We start from the raw sequence: 21,669 nt of genomic DNA on the forward strand, positions 1-21,669 counted from the left end.
TGCAGCCAAACCCTTCCCATTAAGTCTTGATGTTTATGAATTGAATGGCAAGTTTTGAAAAACTAAAGCAAGCGAGAAGAATTGCTTGCAGTTTATTGGATTTTTTGGACGTCAGCAGACGAGACCTGCGAGAGGTAAACAGAAGTCCATAGTTGGTCACGCTGAATTTTTGAGCCAAAATGCACCGTCCCTGGGTGGGCTTGAACCACCAACCTTTCAGTTAACAGCCGAACGCGCTAACCGATTGCGCCACAGAGACTCATGCAGTTCTTACACAGGGGCCTGATTGGTGTGCTGTTTGCTTATGCTTCCCAGGCAACCTGAAAATATTTCTAAAATAGCTCTATTTCCCACAGCAAATCAGGGTATCAAGCACTTCCCTACCTCCCCTAATCCACAAACACAGGGGATTTAGTAGAGGACAGAGCCCATCAACAGTGCACAAAATGTCCTCTGTGTAGGCATAACTTGCTATGAGGAGAAAACCACAGTTGCGCACTTGTGTTAAAAGGGGACAGTAGGCTGAACCCAGAGAACACGGGAGAAATGACTCAGGTTTACTGAGTGGAACACTCTGTGTCTTTGTGCCAAAAACAGCAGCGTCTTTTCGGTTAACAGCCGAACGCGCTAACCAATTGTGCCACAGAGACTCACTGGCATGTGTGTTCTGCCTTTGGCCTGATTGCATTGCTATTTTTTTCTGATTGGCAGAAAACCTGAACTTTTTTCTGAAAAAGGCATGCCTCTCTTAGCACTGCAGTGCATTAGACTGCTCCCTTGCTTCCCTGAGTCCCCAAATACAAAACCACCTTGGGCACAATAGAAGACACATTCCAGCAGATTTAGCAAGAGTGCACCAAGGATTCTATATGTAGGTACCTTGCTGAGAAGCAAGACCTGCAGTTGCATTCTTCTGTTAAAAGAGGGCAGCAGAGTGCACCAAGAGAACTTGGGGGAAGTAGCTTATGTTAACTACTTGCCATGCTCTTTATAGATCCCTCTGTTTGACTGGGTGAATTCTAATTTCTGGGGTAGAGTAAGCAATTTTTGGATCTAGATGCTGTGCGCAACAGGAATGCTATATACTGCACTGTACTGCTACTGAAAAGTTACCAATTTTACAGGATGTTCAGGTAAGCTTTGTTTCAGAAAACAACTTGCTAGAGGCACTAAGACAGATTACTGGGACAAAGGAAGAGGGTTTGGGGATTAGCACATCTCCTATGAAAGGTACAGTCACGCCCGAGACAACTCTGAGTGTCACCTCAAATTCTAAGAAATGCAAACTAGGGACCTACGCTTTTTATTGCCAGTGGATCTTTGTGTTTCAGACAAATGTGCACGCCTCCCAGAGCCCCTTGCAATGCACTTAGGGAAAGGGGGGAAGGTGCTGTGAAGCCCTCTCGCTGACAATGTCTCTCTTGTCTATAATGTAACTATGAGAGAGAGAGAAATAGGCAATGCGAGAGTGAAAAAGTAAAATGGAAATGTGTCTACTGAGACCAGTATAAGGGGAAATCCTCACAATCCAGGACCGACAGTTGATTGGGAGGGCGCTTACAGGTTTCCGACACCAGACCGGTACCTGAACTCACAAACCCAAACTGCAAAGTGATGCCCATTGCCACTAGACTGCCGACCCCCTTTCGGGGCCCCAACATATATCCTTTAGTCACACCTAGAGTTCCCAGGACAGTGCAGCATTCAGCGATTACACGAAAATATTGACAGCGCTAGGAGGCCATGCAAATGGCAGAGGTATGCTTTACAAAGCCCACGTAGCGTGCACAAAACAGCACATCAGTCAGGCCCACTTGAAGAGATGGTAAAGAGGAAATACTTCTGCTGCATCCAGTAAAACATAGAGATTGGCCTGCTTTAAAGGTTGACCATGTCCTTCATGGGTGTCTGTCAATATGATACTTCCCTGCTGCAAAGCTTACATTCGAAACGCCAGAACAACTAGGCCCAGAGCACAAAGATGCAGTCAGGTTGAAATAACGAGATACTGAAGAGCAATTTTGTATTTCAGAGTGGGAAAAGGAAGTATGACCCCGACGTGATTTGAACACACAACCTTTTGATCTGGAGTCAGACGCGCTACCATTGCGCCACGAGGTCCTTGTGGCAATCCACCTGGTGTGTCTGATGAAAGAATAAAGGTAGGAGACGTACATGCACCTGCAGAGCCTCATTGCTTCTTTAGGTAGACTGGCTAGGATAGCTTCCTTCTGTGCATCAGTACACGCTGCAGCCAAACCCTTCCCATGAAGTCTTGATGTTTATGAATTGAATGGCAAGTTTTGAAAAACTAAAGCAAGCGAGAAGAATTGCTTACAGTTTATTGGATTTTTTGGACGTCAGCAGACGAGACCTGCGAGAGGTAAACAGAAGTTCATAGTTGGTCATGCTGAATTTTTGAGCCAAAATGCATCGTCCCTGGGTTGGCTTGAACCACCAACCTTTCGGTTAACAGCCGAACGCGCTAACCGATTGCGCCACAGAGACTCATGCAGTGCTTACACTGGGGCCTGATTGGTGTGCTGTTTGCTTATGCTTCCCAGGCAACCTGAAAATATTTCTAAAATAGCTCTATTTCCCACAGCAAATCAGGGTATCAAGCACTTCCCTACCTCCCCTAATCCACAAACACAGGGGATTTAGTAGAGGACAGAGCCCATCAACAGTGCACCAAATGTCCACTGTGTAGGCATAACTTGCTATGAGGAGAAAGCCACAGTTGCGCACTTGTGTTAAATGGGGACAGTAGGCTGAACCCAGAGAACACGGGAGAAATGACTCAGGTTTACTGAGTGGAACACTCTGTGTCTTTGTGCCAAAAACAGCAGCGTCTTTTCGGTTAACAGCCGAACGCGCTAACCAATTGTGCCACAGAGACTCACTGGCATGTGTGTTCTGTCTTTGGCCTGATTGCATTGCTATTTTTTTCTGATTGGCAGAAAACCTGAACTTTTTTCTGAAAAAGGCATGCCTCTCTTAGCACTGCAGTGCATTAGACTGCTCCCTTGCTTCCCTGAGTCCCCAAATACACAACCACCTTGGGCACAATAAAAGACACATTCCAGCAGATTTAGCAAGAGTGCACCAAGGTTTCTATATGTAGGTACCTTGCTGAGAAGCAAGACCTGCAGTTGCATTCTTCTGTTAAAAGAGGGCAGCAGAGTGCACCAAGAGAACTTGGGGGAAGTAGCTTATGTTAACTACTTGCCATGATCTTTATAGATCCCTCTGTTTGACTGGGTGAATTCTAATTTCTGGGGTAGAGTAAGCAATTTTTGGATCTAGATGCTGTGCGCAACAGGAATGCTATATACTGCACTGTACTGCTACTGAAAAGTTACCAATTTTACAGGATGTTCAGGTAAGCTTTGTTTCAGAAAACAACTTGCTAGAGGCCCTAGGACAGATTACTGGGACAAAGGAAGAGGGTTTGGGGATTAGCACATCTCCTATGAAAGGTACAGTCACGCCCGAGACAACTCTGAGTGCCTCCTCAAATTCTAAGAAATGCGAACTGGGGTCCTACGCCTTTTATTGCCAGTGGATTTTTGTGTTTCAGACAAATGTGCACGCCTCCCAGAGCCCCATGCAATGCACTTAGCGAAATGGGGGAAGGTGCTGTGCAACCCTCTTGCTGACAATGTCTCTCTTGTCTATAATGTATCTATGAGAGAGAGAGAAATAGGCAATGCGAGAGTGAAAAAGTAAAATGGAAATGTGTCTACTGAGACCAGTATAAGGGGAAATCCTCACAATCCAGGACTGACAGTTGATTGGGAGGGCGCTTACAGTTTTCTGACACCAGACCGGTACCTGAACTCACAAACCCAAACTGCAAAGTGATGGGCATTGCCACTAGACTGCCGACCCCCTTTCGGGGCCCCAGCATATATCGTTTGGTCACACCTAGAGTTCCCAGGACAGTGCAGCATTCAGCGATTACACGAAAATATTGACAGCGCTAGGAGGCCATGCAAATGGCAGAGGTATGCTTTACAAAGCCCACGTAGCGTGCACAAAACAGCACATCAGTCAGGCCCACTTGAAGAGATGGTAAAGAGGAAATACTTCTGCTGCATCCAGTAAAACATAGAGATTGGCCTGCTTTAAAGGTTGACCATGTCCTTCATGGGTGTCTGCAAATATGATACTTCCCTGCTGCAAAGCTTACATTCGAAACGCCAGAACAACTAGGCCCAGAGCACAAAGATGCAGTCAGGTTGAAATAACGAATTACTGAAGAGCAATTTTATATTTCAGAGTGGGAAAAGCAAATATGCCCCCGACGTGATTTGAACACGAAACCTTCTGATCTGGAGTCAGACGCGCTACCATTGCGCCACGAGGTCCTTGCGGAAATCCACCTGGTATGTCTGATGACAGAATAAAGGTAGGAGACGTGCATGGACCTGCAGAGCCTCATTGCTTCTTTAAGTAGACTGGCTAGGATAGCTTCCTTCTGTGCATCAGTACACGCTGCAGCCAAACCCTTCCCATGAAGTCTTGATGTTTATGAATTGAATGGCAAGTTTTGAAAAACTAAAGCAAGCGAGAAGAATTGCTTACAGTTTATTGGATTTTTTGGACGTCAGCAGACGAGACCTGCGAGAGGTAAACAGAAGTTCATAGTTGGTCATGCTGAATTTTTGAGCCAAAATGCACCGTCCCTGGGTGGGCTTGAACCACCAACCTTTTTATTAACAGCCGAACGCGCTAACCGATTGCGCCACAGAGACTCATGCAGTTCTTACACAGGGGCCTGATTGGTGTGCTGTTTGCTTATGCTTCCCAGGCAACCTGAAAATATTTCTAAAATAGCTCTATTTCCCACAGCAAATCAGGGTATCAAGCACTTCCCTACCTCCCCTAATCCACAAACACAGGGGATTTAGTAGAGGACAGAGCCCATCAACAGTGCACCAAATGTCCTCTGTGTAGGCATAACTTGCTATGAGGAGAAAGCCACAGTTGCGCACTTGTGTTAAAAGGGGACAGTAGGCTGAACCCAGAGAACACGGGAGAAATGACTCAGGTTTACTGAGTGGAACACTCTGTGTCTTTGTGCCAAAAACAGCAGCGTCTTTTCGGTTAACAGCCGAACGCGCTAACCAATTGCGCCACAGAGACTCACTGGCATGTGTATTCTGCCTTTGGCCTGATTGCATTGCTATTTTTTTCTGATTGGCAGAAAACCTGAACTTTTTTCTGAAAAAGGCATGCCTCTCTTAGCACTGCAGTGCAGTAGACTGCTCCCTTGCTTCCCTGAGTCCCCAAATACACAACCACCTTGGGCACAATAGAAGACACATTCCAGCAGATTTAGCAAGAGTGCACCAAGGATTCTATATGTAGGTACCTTGCTGAGAAGCAAGACCTGCAGTTGCATTCTTCTGTTAAAAGAGGGCAGCAGAGTGCACCAAGAGAACTTGGGGGAAGTAGCTTATGTTAACTACTTGCCATGCTCTTTATAGATCCCTCTGTTTGACTGGGTGAATTCTAATTTCTGGGGTAGAGTAAGCAATTTTTGGATCTAGATGCTGTGCGCAACAGGAATGCTATATACTGCACTGTACTGCTACTGAATAGTTACCAATTTTACAGGATGTTCAGGTAAGCTTTGTTTCAGAAAACAACTTGCTAGAGGCACTAAGACAGATTACTGGGACAAAGGAAGAGGGTTTGGGGATTAGCACATCTCCTATGAAAGGTACAGTCACGCCCGAGACAACTCTGAGTGTCACTTCAAATTTTAAGAAATGCAAACTAGGGACCTACGCTTTTTATTGCCAGTGGATCTTTGTGTTTCAGACAAATGTGCACGCCTCCCAGAGCCCCATGCAATGCACTTAGGGAAATGGGGGAAGGTGCTGTGCAACCCTCTCGCTGACAATGTCTCTCTTGTCTATAATGTATCTATGAGAGAGAGAGAAATAGGCAATGCGAGAGTGAAAAAGTAAAATGGAAATGTGTCTACTGAGACCAGTATAAGGGGAAATCCTCACAATCCAGGACCGACAGTTGATTGGGAGGGCGCTTACAGTTTTCCGACACCAGACCGGTACCTGAACTCACAAACCCAAACTGCAAAGTGATGGGCATTGCCACTAGACTGCCGACCCCCTTTCGGGGCCCCAGCATATATCCTTTAGTCACACCTAGATTTCCCAGGACAGTGCAGCATTCAGCGATTACACGAAAATATTGACAGCGCTAGGAGGCCATGCAAATGGCAGAGGTATGCTTTACAAAGCCCACGTAGCGTGCACAAAACAGCACATCAGTCAGGCCCACTTGAAGAGATGGTAAAGAGGAAATACTTCTGCTGCATCCAGTAAAACATAGAGATTGGCCTGCTTTAAAGGTTGACCATGTCCTTCATGGGTGTCTGTCAATATGATACTTCCCTGCTGCAAAGCTTACATTCGAAACGCCAGAACAACTAGGCCCAGAGCATAAAGATGCAGTCAGGTTGAAATAACGAGATACTGAAGAGCAATTTTGTATTTCAGAGTGGGAAAAGGAAGTATGACCCCGACGTGATTTGAACACACAACCTTCTGATCTGGAGTCAGACGCTACCATTGCGCCACGAGGTCCTTGTGGCAATCCACCTGGTGTGTCTGATGACAGAATAAAGGTAGGAGACGTGCATGAACCTGCAGAGCCTCATTGCTTCTTTAAGTAGACTGGCTAGGATAGCTTCCTTCTGTGCATCAGTACACGCTGCAGCCAAACCCTTCCCATGAAGTCTTGATGTTTATGAATTGAATGGCAAGTTTTGAAAAACTAAAGCAAGCGAGAAGAATTGCTTGCAGTTTATTGGATTTTTTGGACGTCAGCAGACGAGACCTGCGAGAGGTAAACAGAAGTCCATAGTTGGTCACGCTGAATTTTTGAGCCAAAATGCACCGTCCCTGGGTGGGCTTGAACCACCAACCTTTCGGTTAACAGCCGAACGCGCTAACCGATTGCGCCACAGAGACTCATGCAGTTCTTACACAGGGGCCTGATTGGTGTGCTGTTTGCTTATGCTTCCCAGGCAACCTGAAAATATTTCTAAAATAGCTCTATTTCCCACAGCAAATCAGGGTATCAAGCACTTCCCTACCTCCCCTAATCCACAAACACAGGGGATTTAGTAGAGGACAGAGCCCATCAACAGTGCACCAAATGTCCTCTGTGTAGGCATAACTTGCTATGAGGAGAAAACCACAGTTGCGCACTTGTGTTAAAAGGGGACAGTAGGCTGAACCCAGAGAACACGGGAGAAATGACTCAGGTTTACTGAGTGGAACACTCTGTGTCTTTGTGCCAAAAACAGCAGCGTCTTTTCGGTTAACAGCCGAACGCGCTAACCAATTGTGCCACAGAGACTCACTGGCATGTGTGTTCTGCCTTTGGCCTGATTGCATTGCTATTTTTTTCTGATTGGCAGAAAACCTGAACTTTTTTCTGAAAAAGGCATGCCTCTCTTAGCACTGCAGTGCATTAGACTGCTCCCTTGCTTCCCTGAGTCCCCAAATACAAAACCACCTTGGGCACAATAGAAGACACATTCCAGCAGATTTAGCAAGAGTGCACCAAGGATTCTATATGTAGGTACCTTGCTGAGAAGCAAGATCTGCAGTTGCATTCTTCTGTTAAAAGAGGGCAGCAGAGTGCACCAAGAGAACTTGGGGGAAGTAGCTTATGTTAACTACTTGCCATGCTCTTTATAGATCCCTCTGTTTGACTGGGTGAATTCTAATTTCTGGGGTAGAGTAAGCAATTTTTGGATCTAGATGCTGTGCGCAACAGGAATGCTATATACTGCACTGTACTGCTACTGAAAAGTTACCAATTTTACAGGATGTTCAGGTAAGCTTTGTTTCAGAAAACAACTTGCTAGAGGCACTAAGACAGATTACTGGGACAAAGGAAGAGGGTTTGGGGATTAGCACATCTCCTATGAAAGGTACAGTCACGCCCGAGACAACTCTGAGTGTCACCTCAAATTCTAAGAAATGCAAACTAGGGACCTACGCTTTTTATTGCCAGTGGATCTTTGTGTTTCAGACAAATGTGCACGCCTCCCAGAGCCCCTTGCAATGCACTTAGGGAAAGGGGGGAAGGTGCTGTGAAGCCCTCTCGCTGACAATGTCTCTCTTGTCTATAATGTAACTATGAGAGAGAGAGAAATAGGCAATGCGAGAGTGAAAAAGTAAAATGGAAATGTGTCTACTGAGACCAGTATAAGGGGAAATCCTCACAATCCAGGACCGACAGTTGATTGGGAGGGCGCTTACAGGTTTCCGACACCAGACCGGTACCTGAACTCACAAACCCAAACTGCAAAGTGATGGGCATTGCCACTAGACTGCCGACCCCCTTTCGGGGCCCCAACATATATCCTTTAGTCACACCTAGAGTTCCCAGGACAGTGCAGCATTCAGCGATTACACGAAAATATTGACAGCGCTAGGAGGCCATGCAAATGGCAGAGGTATGCTTTACAAAGCCCACGTAGCGTGCACAAAACAGCACATCAGTCAGGCCCACTTGAAGAGATGGTAAAGAGGAAATACTTCTGCTGCATCCAGTAAAACATAGAGATTGGCCTGCTTTAAAGGTTGACCATGTCCTTCATGGGTGTCTGTCAATATGATACTTCCCTGCTGCAAAGCTTACATTCGAAACGCCAGAACAACTAGGCCCAGAGCACAAAGATGCAGTCAGGTTGAAATAACGAGATACTGAAGAGCAATTTTGTATTTCAGAGTGGGAAAAGGAAGTATGACCCCGACGTGATTTGAACACACAACCTTTTGATCTGGAGTCAGACGCGCTACCATTGCGCCACGAGGTCCTTGTGGCAATCCACCTGGTGTGTCTGATGAAAGAATAAAGGTAGGAGACGTACATGCACCTGCAGAGCCTCATTGCTTCTTTAGGTAGACTGGCTAGGATAGCTTCCTTCTGTGCATCAGTACACGCTGCAGCCAAACCCTTCCCATGAAGTCTTGATGTTTATGAATTGAATGGCAAGTTTTGAAAAACTAAAGCAAGCGAGAAGAATTGCTTACAGTTTATTGGATTTTTTGGACGTCAGCAGACGAGACCTGCGAGAGGTAAACAGAAGTTCATAGTTGGTCATGCTGAATTTTTGAGCCAAAATGCATCGTCCCTGGGTTGGCTTGAACCACCAACCTTTCGGTTAACAGCCGAACGCGCTAACCGATTGCGCCACAGAGACTCATGCAGTGCTTACACTGGGGCCTGATTAGTGTGCTGTTTGCTTATGCTTCCCGGGCAACCTGAAAATATTTCTAAAATAGCTCTATTTCCCACAGCAAATCAGGGTATCAAGCACTTCCCTACCTCCCCTAATCCACAAACACAGGGGATTTAGTAGAGGACAGAGCCCATCAACAGTGCACCAAATGTCCTCTGTGTAGGCATAACTTGCTATGAGGAGAAAGCCACAGTTGCGCACTTGTGTTAAAAGGGGACAGTAGGCTGAACCCAGAGAACACGGGAGAAATGACTCAGGTTTACTGAGTGGAACACTCTGTGTCTTTGTGCCAAAAACAGCAGCGTCTTTTCGGTTAACAGCCGAACGCGCTAACCAATTGTGCCACAGAGACTCACTGGCATGTGTGTTCTGCCTTTGGCCTGATTGCATTGCTATTTTTTTCTGATTGGCAGAAAACCTGAACTTTTTTCTGAAAAAGGCATGCCTCTCTTAGCACTGCAGTGCATTAGACTGCTCCCTTGCTTCCCTGAGTCCCCAAATACACAACCACCTTGGGCACAATAGAAGACACATTCCAGCAGATTTAGCAAGAGTGCACCAAGGTTTCTATATGTAGGTACCTTGCTGAGAAGCAAGACCTGCAGTTGCATTCTTCTGTTAAAAGAGGGCAGCAGAGTGCACCAAGAGAACTTGGGGAAAGTAGCTTATGTTAACTACTTGCCATGATCTTTATAGATCCCTCTGTTTGACTGGGTGAATTCTAATTTCTGGGGTAGAGTAAGCAATTTTTGGATCTAGATGCTGTGCGCAACAGGAATGCTATATACTGCACTGTACTGCTACTGAAAAGTTACCAATTTTACAGGATGTTCAGGTAAGCTTTGTTTCAGAAAACAACTTGCTAGAGGCCCTAGGACAGATTACTGGGACAAAGGAAGAGGGTTTGGGGATTAGCACATCTCCTATGAAAGGTACAGTCACGCCCGAGACAACTCTGAGTGCCTCCTCAAATTCTAAGAAATGCGAACTGGGGTCCTACGCCTTTTATTGCCAGTGGATTTTTGTGTTTCAGACAAATGTGCACGCCTCCCAGAGCCCCATGCAATGCACTTAGCGAAATGGGGGAAGGTGCTGTGCAACCCTCTCGCTGACAATGTCTCTCTTGTCTATAATGTAACTATGAGAGAGAGAGAAATAGGCAATGCGAGAGTGAAAAAGTAAAATGGAAATGTGTCTACTGAGACCAGTATAAGGGGAAATCCTCACAATCCAGGACCGACAGTTGATTGGGAGGGCGCTTACAGTTTTCTGACACCAGACCGGTTCCTGAACTCACAAACCCAAACTGCAAAGTGATGGGCATTGCCACTAGACTGCCGACCCCCTTTCGGGGCCCCAGCATATATCCTTTAGTCACACCTAGATTTCCCAGGACAGTGCAGCATTCAGCGATTACACGAAAATATTGACAGCGCTAGGAGGCCATGCAAATGGCAGAGGTATGCTTTACAAAGCCCACGTAGCGTGCACAAAACAGCACATCAGTCAGGCCCACTTGAAGAGATGGTAAAGAGGAAATACTTCTGCTGCATCCAGTAAAACATAGAGATTGGCCTGCTTTAAAGGTTGACCATGTCCTTCATGGGTGTCGGCAAATATGATACTTCCCTGCTGCAAAGCTTACATTCGAAACGCCAGAACAACTAGGCCCAGAGCACAAAGATGCAGTCAGGTTGAAATAACGAGATACTGAAGAGCAATTTTATATTTCAGAGTGGGAAAAGCAAATATGCCCCCGACGTGATTTGAACACGAAACCTTCTGATCTGGAGTCAGACGCGCTACCATTGCGCCACGAGGTCCTTGTGGAAATCCACCTGGTATGTCTGATGACAGAATAAAGGTAGGAGACGTGCATGGACCTGCAGAGCCTCATTGCTTCTTTAAGTAGACTGGCTAGGATAGCTTCCTTCTGTGCATCAGTACACGCTGCAGCCAAACCCTTCCCATGAAGTCTTGATGTTTATGAATTGAATGGCAAGTTTTGAAAAACTAAAGCAAGCGAGAAGAATTGCTTACAGTTTATTGGATTTTTTGGACGTCAGCAGACGAGACCTGCGAGAGGTAAACAGAAGTTCATAGTTGGTCATGCTGAATTTTTGAGCCAAAATGCACCGTCCCTGGGTGGGCTTGAACCACCAACCTTTCGGTTAACAGCCGAACGCGCTAACCGATTGCGCCACAGAGACTCATGCAGTTCTTACACAGGGGCCTGATTGGTGTGCTGTTTGCTTATGCTTCCCAGGCAACCTGAAAATATTTCTAAAATAGCTCTATTTCCCACAGCAAATCAGGGTATCAAGCACTTCCCTACCTCCCCTAATCCACAAACACAGGGGATTTAGTAGAGGACAGAGCCCATCAACAGTGCACCAAATGGAGGGGCGTGGCCAACGAGCGACCGATGTAGACGCGTGCTCGCTGAGCTCCCGGTGCCGCCAACACATCCTGCCAAATCCTGGGGGAATTTGACTTGCGACACTCCTGCAAAATTACGAAAAGTTGGCCGACAGACGACACGACACATTGCAGTTGCTCCCGTAACAAAACGGAGGCCGGAGGCGAAGATAACTGCGGTGGAAGGTGATAGAGCGTGGCACCCGCCGAACTCGATCCAAGATGGCCGACAGTGACTTGGGATAGTGCGCCACTGACATCCGGCACGAAGAACAGCGCCATACAGGAGGAGCGAACGGTTGATGGGAAGGCAGTGACCAACCGTACGCGCTCCGCTCCGCTCCGCGTTGAGCGCCCGCCAACTCAGAACAAGGGGCGACAGACAGCGACGGAGAGGCACGTGATTGGGCACGCGAAACGGTGAGGAGCAGGGTGGGCGGGAGGCAGTGGTTGCGAGCAGCTTTCCCGCTTGCCCGCTCCCAGAAAATCGCTTGTGATTAGATCGAGAGTTAAATCCGTGCCCCGGCCCACGCACAACGCTACTAGAATCATCAAGGCGGATCCTCATCGAAGTTGTGACTGCAACGGTCATGGGCAAGGACAAGAGCAGGAGAGGCACGACGCAAAGCAAAATGGAACAATACGCGGTGCCCACACTGGCCACGGAGCCGACACAGGAAAGATCGGCAATTACTGAAGATGAGGAACCCGAACCCTCTCTCAAAGACATTATGAACGCCATAGCCAACTCCAGAACCGCTATGGAGATTAAAATGGACGGCATCAGCACAGAAGTGTCCCTCCTACGCCATGACTTGCAGAAACTCACGTCCCGCACGGGAGAGGCGGAAACCCGCATATCCAACACGGAAGATGGCCTCCGAAACATCCATCAACAGATGACCAGAGTACTGCAACGTGTTAAGACTCTAGAGGAACGGGTGGAGGAAGGAGAGGGGCGCTCTAGACGGAACAATATACGAATCCTGGGATTACCTGAGAAAAGTGAAGGCCCCTCCATGGAACTATTCCTTGAACAACTACTCATGGACCTATACGCCCCAAAGAATTTTTCGAAACTTTTCTCCATTGAACGTGCACATCGAGTCCCAACAGGCAGACCAACGCCTGGGGCCCCACCCCGCACTGTGATTGCCAAAATCCTAAATTACAGAGATCGCGACGCGATACTGCAAATGGCCAGATCCAAGGGAGCCACGACCTACAACGGCGCGAAAATCGCTTTCTTCCCGGATTTCACACGGGAAGTACAAAGAGCACGCCAATCATTTGACCAGCTTAAGAAGAAGCTACAGACCCAAAACATCAAATATGGTCTCCTGTTCCCGGCACAGCTGAAAATTTACCATAATGGCACAACCGTGCACTTTAATGACCCAAAGGATGCATGGAATTGGGCAGAAAATAACCTGGAGGGAGATTGGGGCCCCACAAATAGAAGGGAACGTGAACGAAATAGACCGCGCCCGGACAGATCCCCGAATGCACAACCACTACAAGGCCAGGATGGACTACCACCAAGAGAAGCCGACTGAAGTGTGCGGACACATGCTGATAGCAATGCACTGTCAGAGCTTTTCCCCCCCCCCACATTGAAGAAATGGCGGCTCGAGCGGGGGCCCCCCCCCTCAACAAAGGTAATAGGACCAGCGCCGAGCAACGGCGACAGAATCGCAAAGAAGTTATATCGAATGTATTGATTGTTTGTTCGGTCCGAGCAGACCCTTGTCAGGCTCGGCCTAATGTTGGGGCGACAGGTACTTCCAGTTGGGGTGGAGTATGGGGAGGGTACGAGGGAGTTTGTGTTTAGGACAGAGTTTATTTGTTTGGTTTGCTGCTCTAAGATCAATGCGCGCAATAGGCTGGGGTCGGGTTCCAGGGGGGCGGATAAGGGGCAATGCCCGGAGATACACACAACATTACCCGGCATGTCCGATTCCCGACCACCATGACTGACCACACCGCTGAAAGCAAGAACAGGTCTATTAAGATAATGACCTGGAATGTGAATGGGCTAGGCAGCAGTATCAAGAGACGCCTTGTACTCCAATATTTGAACCGTTATACGCCCGATGTAGCCTTCCTAACCGAAACGCACCTGGCGGGCACAAACTGCAACCTCTTCAAGCGAACTAATTACCGCATCGCGATACACTCAGGTTTCTCCATGGGAGCTAGGGGGGTGCTGATCCTCGTGCACAAACGACTTCCACTGACCCTCTCATCCGTCACACAGGACCCAGGAGGTAGATTCGTTCACATAACCGCGACTCTTTGGGAGCGGCCTATATCCATGCTAGCCGTATATGCACCACCTACCTTACTCACTGCACTACTTGAAGATATAACGCCAATGTTGGCGGCGGACTCCTCGAGCTTGATGGTGGTGGGGGGAGATTTCAACGAGGTCATGCACCCAGAACTTGACCGAACACACATCCGCTCGAGAAATCCAGCTACGCATACCAAACTAGCCACGTTCGCCGACGCAATAGGCCTGAAAGATGTGTGGAGACATTTGCATCCTGGCACGAGAGAATACTCTTTCCTCTCCGGAGCACACGCCTCATTATCTAGACTTGATTACTTTTTTCTCCCGATCTCCGAATTACATCTAGCAACCGATGCACACCTCCTACCCAGAGGTATATCGGACCACTCCCCGCTCGTAATGGTGCTCAATACACACAGGCCGATTCCCCCACCCACGTGGAGGCTAAACAATTATTATCTGGGCTTCCCCGACCTAGTCGAACATATCAAAAAAGGAACAGAATCATACTTTGAACTGAACACAACCTCAGTGGATAGCCCTGTAACATTGTGGGAGGCATACAAACCCGTACTGAGAGGGGAACTCATATCCCAGATCGCAGCCCATAGGAAAAAACACGCCGCGGCGATCCGGGCGGCCGAAAAGCGAGTACAAGAGGCAGAGGTAGCTCATCTATCCCAAGACCTCCCAGAATCCCATCGCGAATTACAGCTAGCACAAAAACAGTTTCAAAACGTCGCCCTGGACAATGCCAAACAGGCACACGCAGCGATGCGGACCAGAGTGTACGAAACCGGGGATAAGGCAGGCAAAATGTTGGCGTGGCTGGAGAGGCGTGACGAGGGGCTCCGACATGTTAGAGCGATCAGAACACAGGGGAATACACTAGTGACAGCGGACCGTGACATAGCGGAAGAGTTCGCAAGCTACTACAAGGAACTCTATGGACCGCCAATCTCCCCCATTGACACTACACCCATCTCGGGAATCACCCTTCCCTCCCTGACACCTGAACAAAGAGCCCTGCTAGAAACCGACATATCGGAGAATGAATTGTCTGCAGCCATAGCCGACCTTCAACCCGGGAAAGCCCCGGGACCCAACGGCCTTCCGGTCGAGGTATGGAAGAAAATAGGCACGAGCGTAATTACACCACACTTGCTGAAAATGTATGAAACCTCCCGAAACAAAGGGTCCCTCCCACAAGACCTGAGACAGGCCACCATAGTGGTCATACCCAAAGCGGACAAACCCCCAGAGTGCTGCAGTTCGTATAGGCCCATTTCCCTTATCAATACAGAAACCAAAATTTTAGCGAAAACCTTAGCCAATAGATTGCAGCAAGTTATACCCTCCTTGATCCACCCGGATCAGTGTGGTTTTATGCCACAGAGATCCACGCGGATGAATATACATCGATTATTCATGGCGATGGAGAATGCGACCACCATCCGAGACCCGTTGGCCCTGTTGGCCGTAGACTTCGAGAAGGCCTTTGACTCTATCAGGTGGGATGCGATCTGGGAGATAATGCAAAGGATGGGATTCGGGCCCCAGTTTATGAGCTGGGTTAAATTATTGTACAAATCCCCGCTAGCAGTCACGAAAGTGAATGGTCACGTGTCAGGCCCCTTTGAAATCGGCACAGGAACCAGACAAGGATGCCCACTGTCGGCCATGATATTCGCAATAGCGATTGAACCACTCGCTATACTGTTAAGAACAAACGAAACATGGAAGGGATTTAGATGGTCTGAAGCCTGGGAAGATAAGGTGTCCCTATACGCGGACGACTTATTGGTTTACTTACAAGACCCGGTCAGATCCTGCCCCATAGTGACTGATTTACTGCAGAAATACGGCTCCTTCAGTGGCCTGAAAGTAAACTGGGACAAATCCACCTTATTCCCACTTAAACAAGAGGGAGACTCGATCCCGCCCCAATGTCCCTACCGGGTAGAAAGGGAACAATTCAAATACCTAGGTATTCTAATAACAAATAAGCTGACTGATTATGTGCCCAGAAACCTGTACCCAGTCATGACAAGATTTGCAGAGGATGCCCGTCACTGGTCATCCCTCCCGCTGACACTACTGGGTAGAGCTGCACTCTTCAAAATGATGACCCTACCCCGCCTACTCTACATATTACAAAATGCCCCATTACACATCCCTTCAAACATATTTAGGAAAATAGACCAGACACTCCGCAGACTGCTGTGGAATAACGGTCATCCACGCATAGCCCTAGCTACACTCCAAAGATCCATATGGGAGGGCGGAATAGGACTACCCCGAATGCAAACATACTATTGGGCCAGTCAATTGATGAAAGTGAATGACCAACTACACGGCGACACCGATGCACCACACAACAAATCTCTAGAGTCGGACACTCCTGGAAAACCCATCATGCTGTACCTTTATAAGAAAAGAGACCGCGCGGCTACTCCCAACATGCGCGCACAGCTAACACAAATCTGGACAGACGCACACAAGTTCGTGGGATGGGGCGACAAACTATCGCAGGCCCAACCTCTGTGGAACAACAAGAACCTTCCAGGTGTATACACGCTCCCCAGGTGGCCGAACTGGTCCCGGCAAGGTCCGCCCATCTTGGGAGACGTTGTGAAAGATAACACCATGGTCCCTTTTGCAGAGCTGGCTCTCCGACTTGGACTTCCCCAAACCGAACATTACCACTATGCTCAACTACAACACGCACTACGAAACATCCTCCCCGAAGTGAGCCCCCTACCGGACTTCACCCCCATTGAGAGAAATCTACTCCCGGAACCAATTACCCGGAGAGTGACATCGGTTCTATATAGTGCCATAAGTTCCTTTGGCACACCAGATCTACTGTCACTGCGGACCAAGTGGGAATCGGACGTGGGGGCCATACTGCCGGAGGAATGGGTCATGACATTGATGTTCCCTAGGGAGATAGCGATTTCATCAAGGCTTAGATTGGTTCAATTAAAGATATTACACAGAGTATACTATCCCAGGGTGGCCCTACACAGATGGGGAAGAATAGATGATCCGAACTGCCTGCGATGCAAAACGGAAGAGGGTACCTTTTTCCACATCATATGGGATTGCACACATATACAACCACTTTGGGAGGCATGCTGTGCGGAACTCTCTAGAGTTATGGGGAAAACAGTTCCCAGAAACCCTAAGCTACTACTATTGGGGATAGATGATGAAATTGACCTATCTAGATATGAAAAACTGCTCTTGTTCACCACCACCGCACTTTTGAAAAGGAACATTGCTCAAAAATGGGGCTCGGACCAAATACCGAGCTATGAACAATGGAGAACGGATGTGGATATCTGTGTCGCAACGGAATACAGAGTATACGCGGCCAGAGGATGCCCGGCAAAAGCCCTGAAAGTGTGGAGGAAATGGGAAGATGCCCAATGAGGATTATAAAACAACTGGACGCTGCCTGCGGGCTCAACTAAAGCTGTCCCCCCCCCCTTTTTTCCTTTGCAAACATATGTGTACAACATCTGAAACAGCCAGTAACCCTCTCCGGCAATGCGCATGTATTGATTGTTTACGTTGTTTATTTGTTTAACCTTGTTTTTTCCTAAAAACACCAATAAAATGTGTTATTAAAAAAAAAAAAAAACAGTGCACCAAATGTCCTCTGTGTAGGCATAACTTGCTATGAGGAGAAAGCCACAGTTGCGCACTTGTGTTAAAAGGGGACAGTAGGCTGAACCCAGAGAACACGGGAGAAATGACTCAGGTTTACTGAGTGGAACACTCTGTGTCTTTGTGCCAAAAACAGCAGCGTCTTTTCGGTTAACAGCCGAACGCGCTAACCAATTGCGCCACAGAGACTCACTGGCATGTGTGTTCTGCCTTTGGCCTGATTGCATTGCTATTTTTTTCTGATTGGCAGAAAACCTGAACTTTTTTTCTGAAAAAGGCATGCCTCTCTTAGCACTGCAGTGCAGTAGACTGCTCCCTTGCTTCCCTGAGTCCCCAAATACACAACCACCTTGGGCACAATAGAAGACACATTCCAGCAGATTTAGCAAGAGTGCACCAAGGATTCTATATGTAGGTACCTTGCTGAGAAGCAAGACCTGCAGTTGCATTCTTCTGTTAAAAGAGGGCAGCAGAGTGCACCAAGAGAACTTGGGGGAAGTAGCTTATGTTAACTACTTGCCATGCTCTTTATAGATCCCTCTGTTTGACTGGGTGAATTCTAATTTCTGGGGTAGAGTAAGCAATTTTTGGATCTAGATGCTGTGCGCAACAGGAATGCTATATACTGCACTGTACTGCTACTGAATAGTTACCAATTTTACAGGATGTTCAGGTAAGCTTTGTTTCAGAAAACAACTTGCTAGAGGCACTAAAACAGATTACTGGGACAAAGGAAGAGGGTTTGGGGATTAGCACATCTCCTATGAAAGGTACAGTCACGCCCGAGACAACTCTGAGTGTCACTTCAAATTTTAAGAAATGCAAACTAGGGACCTACGCTTTTTATTGCCAGTGGATCTTTGTGTTTCAGACAAATGTGCACGCCTCCCAGAGCCCCATGCAATGCACTTAGGGAAATGGGGGAAGGTGCTGTGCAACCCTCTCGCTGACAATGTCTCTCTTGTCTATAATGTATCTATGAGAGAGAGAGAAATAGGCAATGCGAGAGTGAAAAAGTAAAATGGAAATGTGTCTACTGAGACCAGTATAAGGGGAAATCCTCACAATCCAGGACCGACAGTTGATTGGGAGGGCGCTTACAGGTTTCCGACACCAGACCGGTACCTGAACTCACAAACCCAAACTGCAAAGTGATGGGCATTGCCACTAGACTGCCGACCCCCTTTCGGGGCCCCAGCATATATCCTTTAGTCACACCTAGATTTCCCAGGACAGTGCAGCATTCAGCGATTACACGAAAATATTGACAGCGCTAGGAGGCCATGCAAATGGCAGAGGTATGCTTTACAAAGCCCACGTAGCGTGCACAAAACAGCACATCAGTCAGGCCCACTTGAAGAGATGGTAAAGAGGAAATACTTCTGCTGCATCCAGTAAAACATAGAGATTGGCCTGCTTTAAAGGTTGACCATGTCCTTCATGGGTGTCTGTCAATATGGTACTTCCCTGCTGCAAAGCTTACATTCGAAACGCCAGAACAACTAGGCCCAGAGCACAAAGATGCAGTCAGGTTGAAATAACGAGATACTGAAGAGCAATTTTGTATTTCAGAGTGGGAAAAGGAAGTATGACCCCGACGTGATTTGAACACGCAACCTTCTGATCTGGAGTCACACGCGCTACCATTGCGCCACGAGGTCCTTGTGGCAGTCCACCTGGTGTGTCTGATGACAGAATAAAGGTAGGAGACGTACATGCACCTGCAGAGCCTCATTGCTTCTTTAAGTAGACTGGCTAGGATAGCTTCCTTCTGTGCATCAGTACACGCTGCAGCCAAACCCTTCCCATGAAGTCTTGATGTTTATGAATTGAATGGCAAGTTTTGAAAAACTAAAGCAAGCGAGAAGAATTGCTTGCAGTTTATTGGATTTTTTGGACGTCAGCAGACGAGACCTGCGAGAGGTAAACAGAAGTTCATAGTTGGTCATGCTGAATTTTTGAGCCAAAATGCATCGTCCCTGGGTGGGCTTGAACCACCAACCTATCGGTTAACAGCCGAACGCGCTAACCGATTGCGCCACAGAGACTCATTCAGTGCTTACACTGGGGCCTGATTGGTGTGCTGTTTGCTTATGCTCCCCAGGCAACCTGAAAATATTTCTAAAATAGCTCTATTTCCCACAGCAAATCAGGGTATCAAGCACTTCCCTACCTCCCGTAATCCACAAACACAGGGGATTTAGTAGAGGACAGAGCCCATCAACAGTGCACCAAATGCCCTCTGTGTAGGCATAACTTGCTATGAGGAGAAAGCCACAGTTGCGCACTTGTGTTAAAAGGGGACAGTAGGCTAAACCCAGAGAACACGGGAGAAATGACTCAGGTTTACTGAGTGGAACACTCTGTGTCTTTGTGCCCAAAACAGCAGCGTCTTTTCGGTTAACAGCCGAACGCGCTAACCAATTGCGCCACAGAGACTCACTGGCATGTGTGTTCTGCCTTTGGCCTGATTGCATTGCTATTTTTTTCTGATTGGCAGAAAACCTGAACTTTTTTCTGAAAAAGGCATGCCTCTCTTAGCACTGCAGTGCATTAGACTGCTCCCTTGCTTCCCTGAGTCCCCAAATATACAACCACCTTGGGCACAATAGAAGACACATTCCAGCAGATTTAGCAAGAGTGCACCAAGGATTCTATATGTAGGTACCTTGCTGAGAAGCAAGACCTGCAGTTGCATTCTTCTGTTAAAAGAGGGCAGCAGAGTTCACCAAGAGAACTTGGGGGAAGTAGCTTATGTTAACCTCTTGCCATGCTCTTTATAGATCCCTCTGTTTGACTGGGTGAATTCTAATTTCTGGGTTTAGAGTAAGCAATTTTTGGATCTAGATGCTGTGCGCAACAGGAATGCTATATACTGCACTGTACTGCTACTGAAAAGTTACCAATTTTACAGGATGTTCAGGTAAGCTTTGTTTCAGAAAACAACTTGCTAGAGGCACTAAGACAGATTACTGGGACAAAGGAAGAGGGTTTGGGGATTAGCACATCTCCTATGAAAGGTACAGTCACGCCCGAGACAACTCTTGAGTGTCACCTCAAATTCTAAGAAATGCAAACTAGGGACCTACGCTTTTTATTGCCAGCGGATCTTTGTGTTCAGACAAATGTGCACGCCTCCCAGAGCCCCTTGCAATGCACTTAGGGAAAGGGGGGAAGGTGCTGTGAAGCCCTCTCGCTGACAATGTCTCTCTTGTCTATAATGTAACTATGAGAGAGAGAGAAATAGGCAATGCGAGAGTGAAAAAGTAAAATGGAAATGTGTCTACTGAGACCAGTATAAGGGGAAATCCTCACAATCCAGGACCGACAGTTGATTGGGAGGGCGCTTACAGGTTTCCGACACCAGCCCGGTACCTGAACTCACAAACCCAAACTGCAAAGTGATGGGCATTGCCACTAGACTGCCGACCCCCTTTCGGGGCCCCAGCATATATCCTTTAGTCACACCTAGATTTCCCAGGACAGTGCAGCATTCAGCGATTACACGAAAATATTGACAGCGCTAGGAGGCCATGCAAATGGCAGAGGTATGCTTTACAAAGCCCACGTAGCCTGCACAAAACAGCACATCAGTCAGGCCCACTTGAAGAGATGGTAAAGAGGAAATACTTCTGCTGCATCCAGTAAAACATAGAGATTGGCCTGCTTTAAAGGTTGACCATGTCCTTCATGGGTGTCTGCAAATATGATACTTCCCTGCTGCAAAGCTTACATTCGAAACGCCAGAACAACTAGGCCCAGAGCACAAAGATGCAGTCAGGTTGAAATAACGAATTACTGAAGAGCAATTTTATATTTCAGAGTGGGAAAAGCAAATATGCCCCCGACGTGATTTGAACACGAAACCTTCTGACCTGGAGTCAGACGTGCTACCATTGCGCCACGAGGTCCTTGTGGCAGTCCACCTGGTGTGTCTGATGACAGAATAAAGGTAGGAGACGTGCATGGACCTGCAGAGCCTCATTGCTTCTTT

At 47.5% G+C, this 21,669-nt stretch overlaps 11 non-coding genes across 11 annotated transcripts; all 11 read right to left on the reverse strand.

The window, feature by feature from the left end:
• Window positions 1-185: 185 nt before the first annotated feature.
• TRNAN-GUU (transfer RNA asparagine (anticodon GUU)) lies at window positions 186-259 on the reverse strand. Its single transcript has one exon. It is a non-coding gene; the product is annotated as a tRNA-Asn (tRNA).
• Window positions 260-2,049: 1,790 nt separating this feature from the next.
• Window positions 2,050-2,121, reverse strand: TRNAW-CCA (transfer RNA tryptophan (anticodon CCA)). The gene has a single exon. It is a non-coding gene; the product is annotated as a tRNA-Trp (tRNA).
• A 313-nt stretch (window positions 2,122-2,434) lies between these two features.
• TRNAN-GUU (transfer RNA asparagine (anticodon GUU)) lies at window positions 2,435-2,508 on the reverse strand. Its single transcript has one exon. It is a non-coding gene; the product is annotated as a tRNA-Asn (tRNA).
• Window positions 2,509-4,298: 1,790 nt separating this feature from the next.
• TRNAW-CCA (transfer RNA tryptophan (anticodon CCA)) lies at window positions 4,299-4,370 on the reverse strand. Its single transcript has one exon. It is a non-coding gene; the product is annotated as a tRNA-Trp (tRNA).
• Window positions 4,371-6,930: 2,560 nt separating this feature from the next.
• TRNAN-GUU (transfer RNA asparagine (anticodon GUU)) lies at window positions 6,931-7,004 on the reverse strand. The gene has a single exon. It is a non-coding gene; the product is annotated as a tRNA-Asn (tRNA).
• A 1,790-nt stretch (window positions 7,005-8,794) lies between these two features.
• Window positions 8,795-8,866, reverse strand: TRNAW-CCA (transfer RNA tryptophan (anticodon CCA)). The gene has a single exon. It is a non-coding gene; the product is annotated as a tRNA-Trp (tRNA).
• A 313-nt stretch (window positions 8,867-9,179) lies between these two features.
• TRNAN-GUU (transfer RNA asparagine (anticodon GUU)) lies at window positions 9,180-9,253 on the reverse strand. The gene has a single exon. It is a non-coding gene; the product is annotated as a tRNA-Asn (tRNA).
• A 1,790-nt stretch (window positions 9,254-11,043) lies between these two features.
• TRNAW-CCA (transfer RNA tryptophan (anticodon CCA)) lies at window positions 11,044-11,115 on the reverse strand. Its single transcript has one exon. It is a non-coding gene; the product is annotated as a tRNA-Trp (tRNA).
• A 313-nt stretch (window positions 11,116-11,428) lies between these two features.
• On the reverse strand, window positions 11,429-11,502 carry TRNAN-GUU (transfer RNA asparagine (anticodon GUU)). The gene has a single exon. It is a non-coding gene; the product is annotated as a tRNA-Asn (tRNA).
• Window positions 11,503-19,264: 7,762 nt separating this feature from the next.
• On the reverse strand, window positions 19,265-19,336 carry TRNAW-CCA (transfer RNA tryptophan (anticodon CCA)). Its single transcript has one exon. It is a non-coding gene; the product is annotated as a tRNA-Trp (tRNA).
• A 313-nt stretch (window positions 19,337-19,649) lies between these two features.
• TRNAN-GUU (transfer RNA asparagine (anticodon GUU)) lies at window positions 19,650-19,723 on the reverse strand. Its single transcript has one exon. It is a non-coding gene; the product is annotated as a tRNA-Asn (tRNA).
• Window positions 19,724-21,669: the final 1,946 nt, after the last annotated feature.

Source organism: Ambystoma mexicanum, chromosome 11 (assembly GCF_040938575.1).
Source record: "Ambystoma mexicanum isolate Mex_15411 chromosome 11, UKY_AmexF1_1, whole genome shotgun sequence".
Classification (NCBI taxonomy): Eukaryota; Metazoa; Chordata; class Amphibia; order Caudata; family Ambystomatidae; genus Ambystoma; species Ambystoma mexicanum.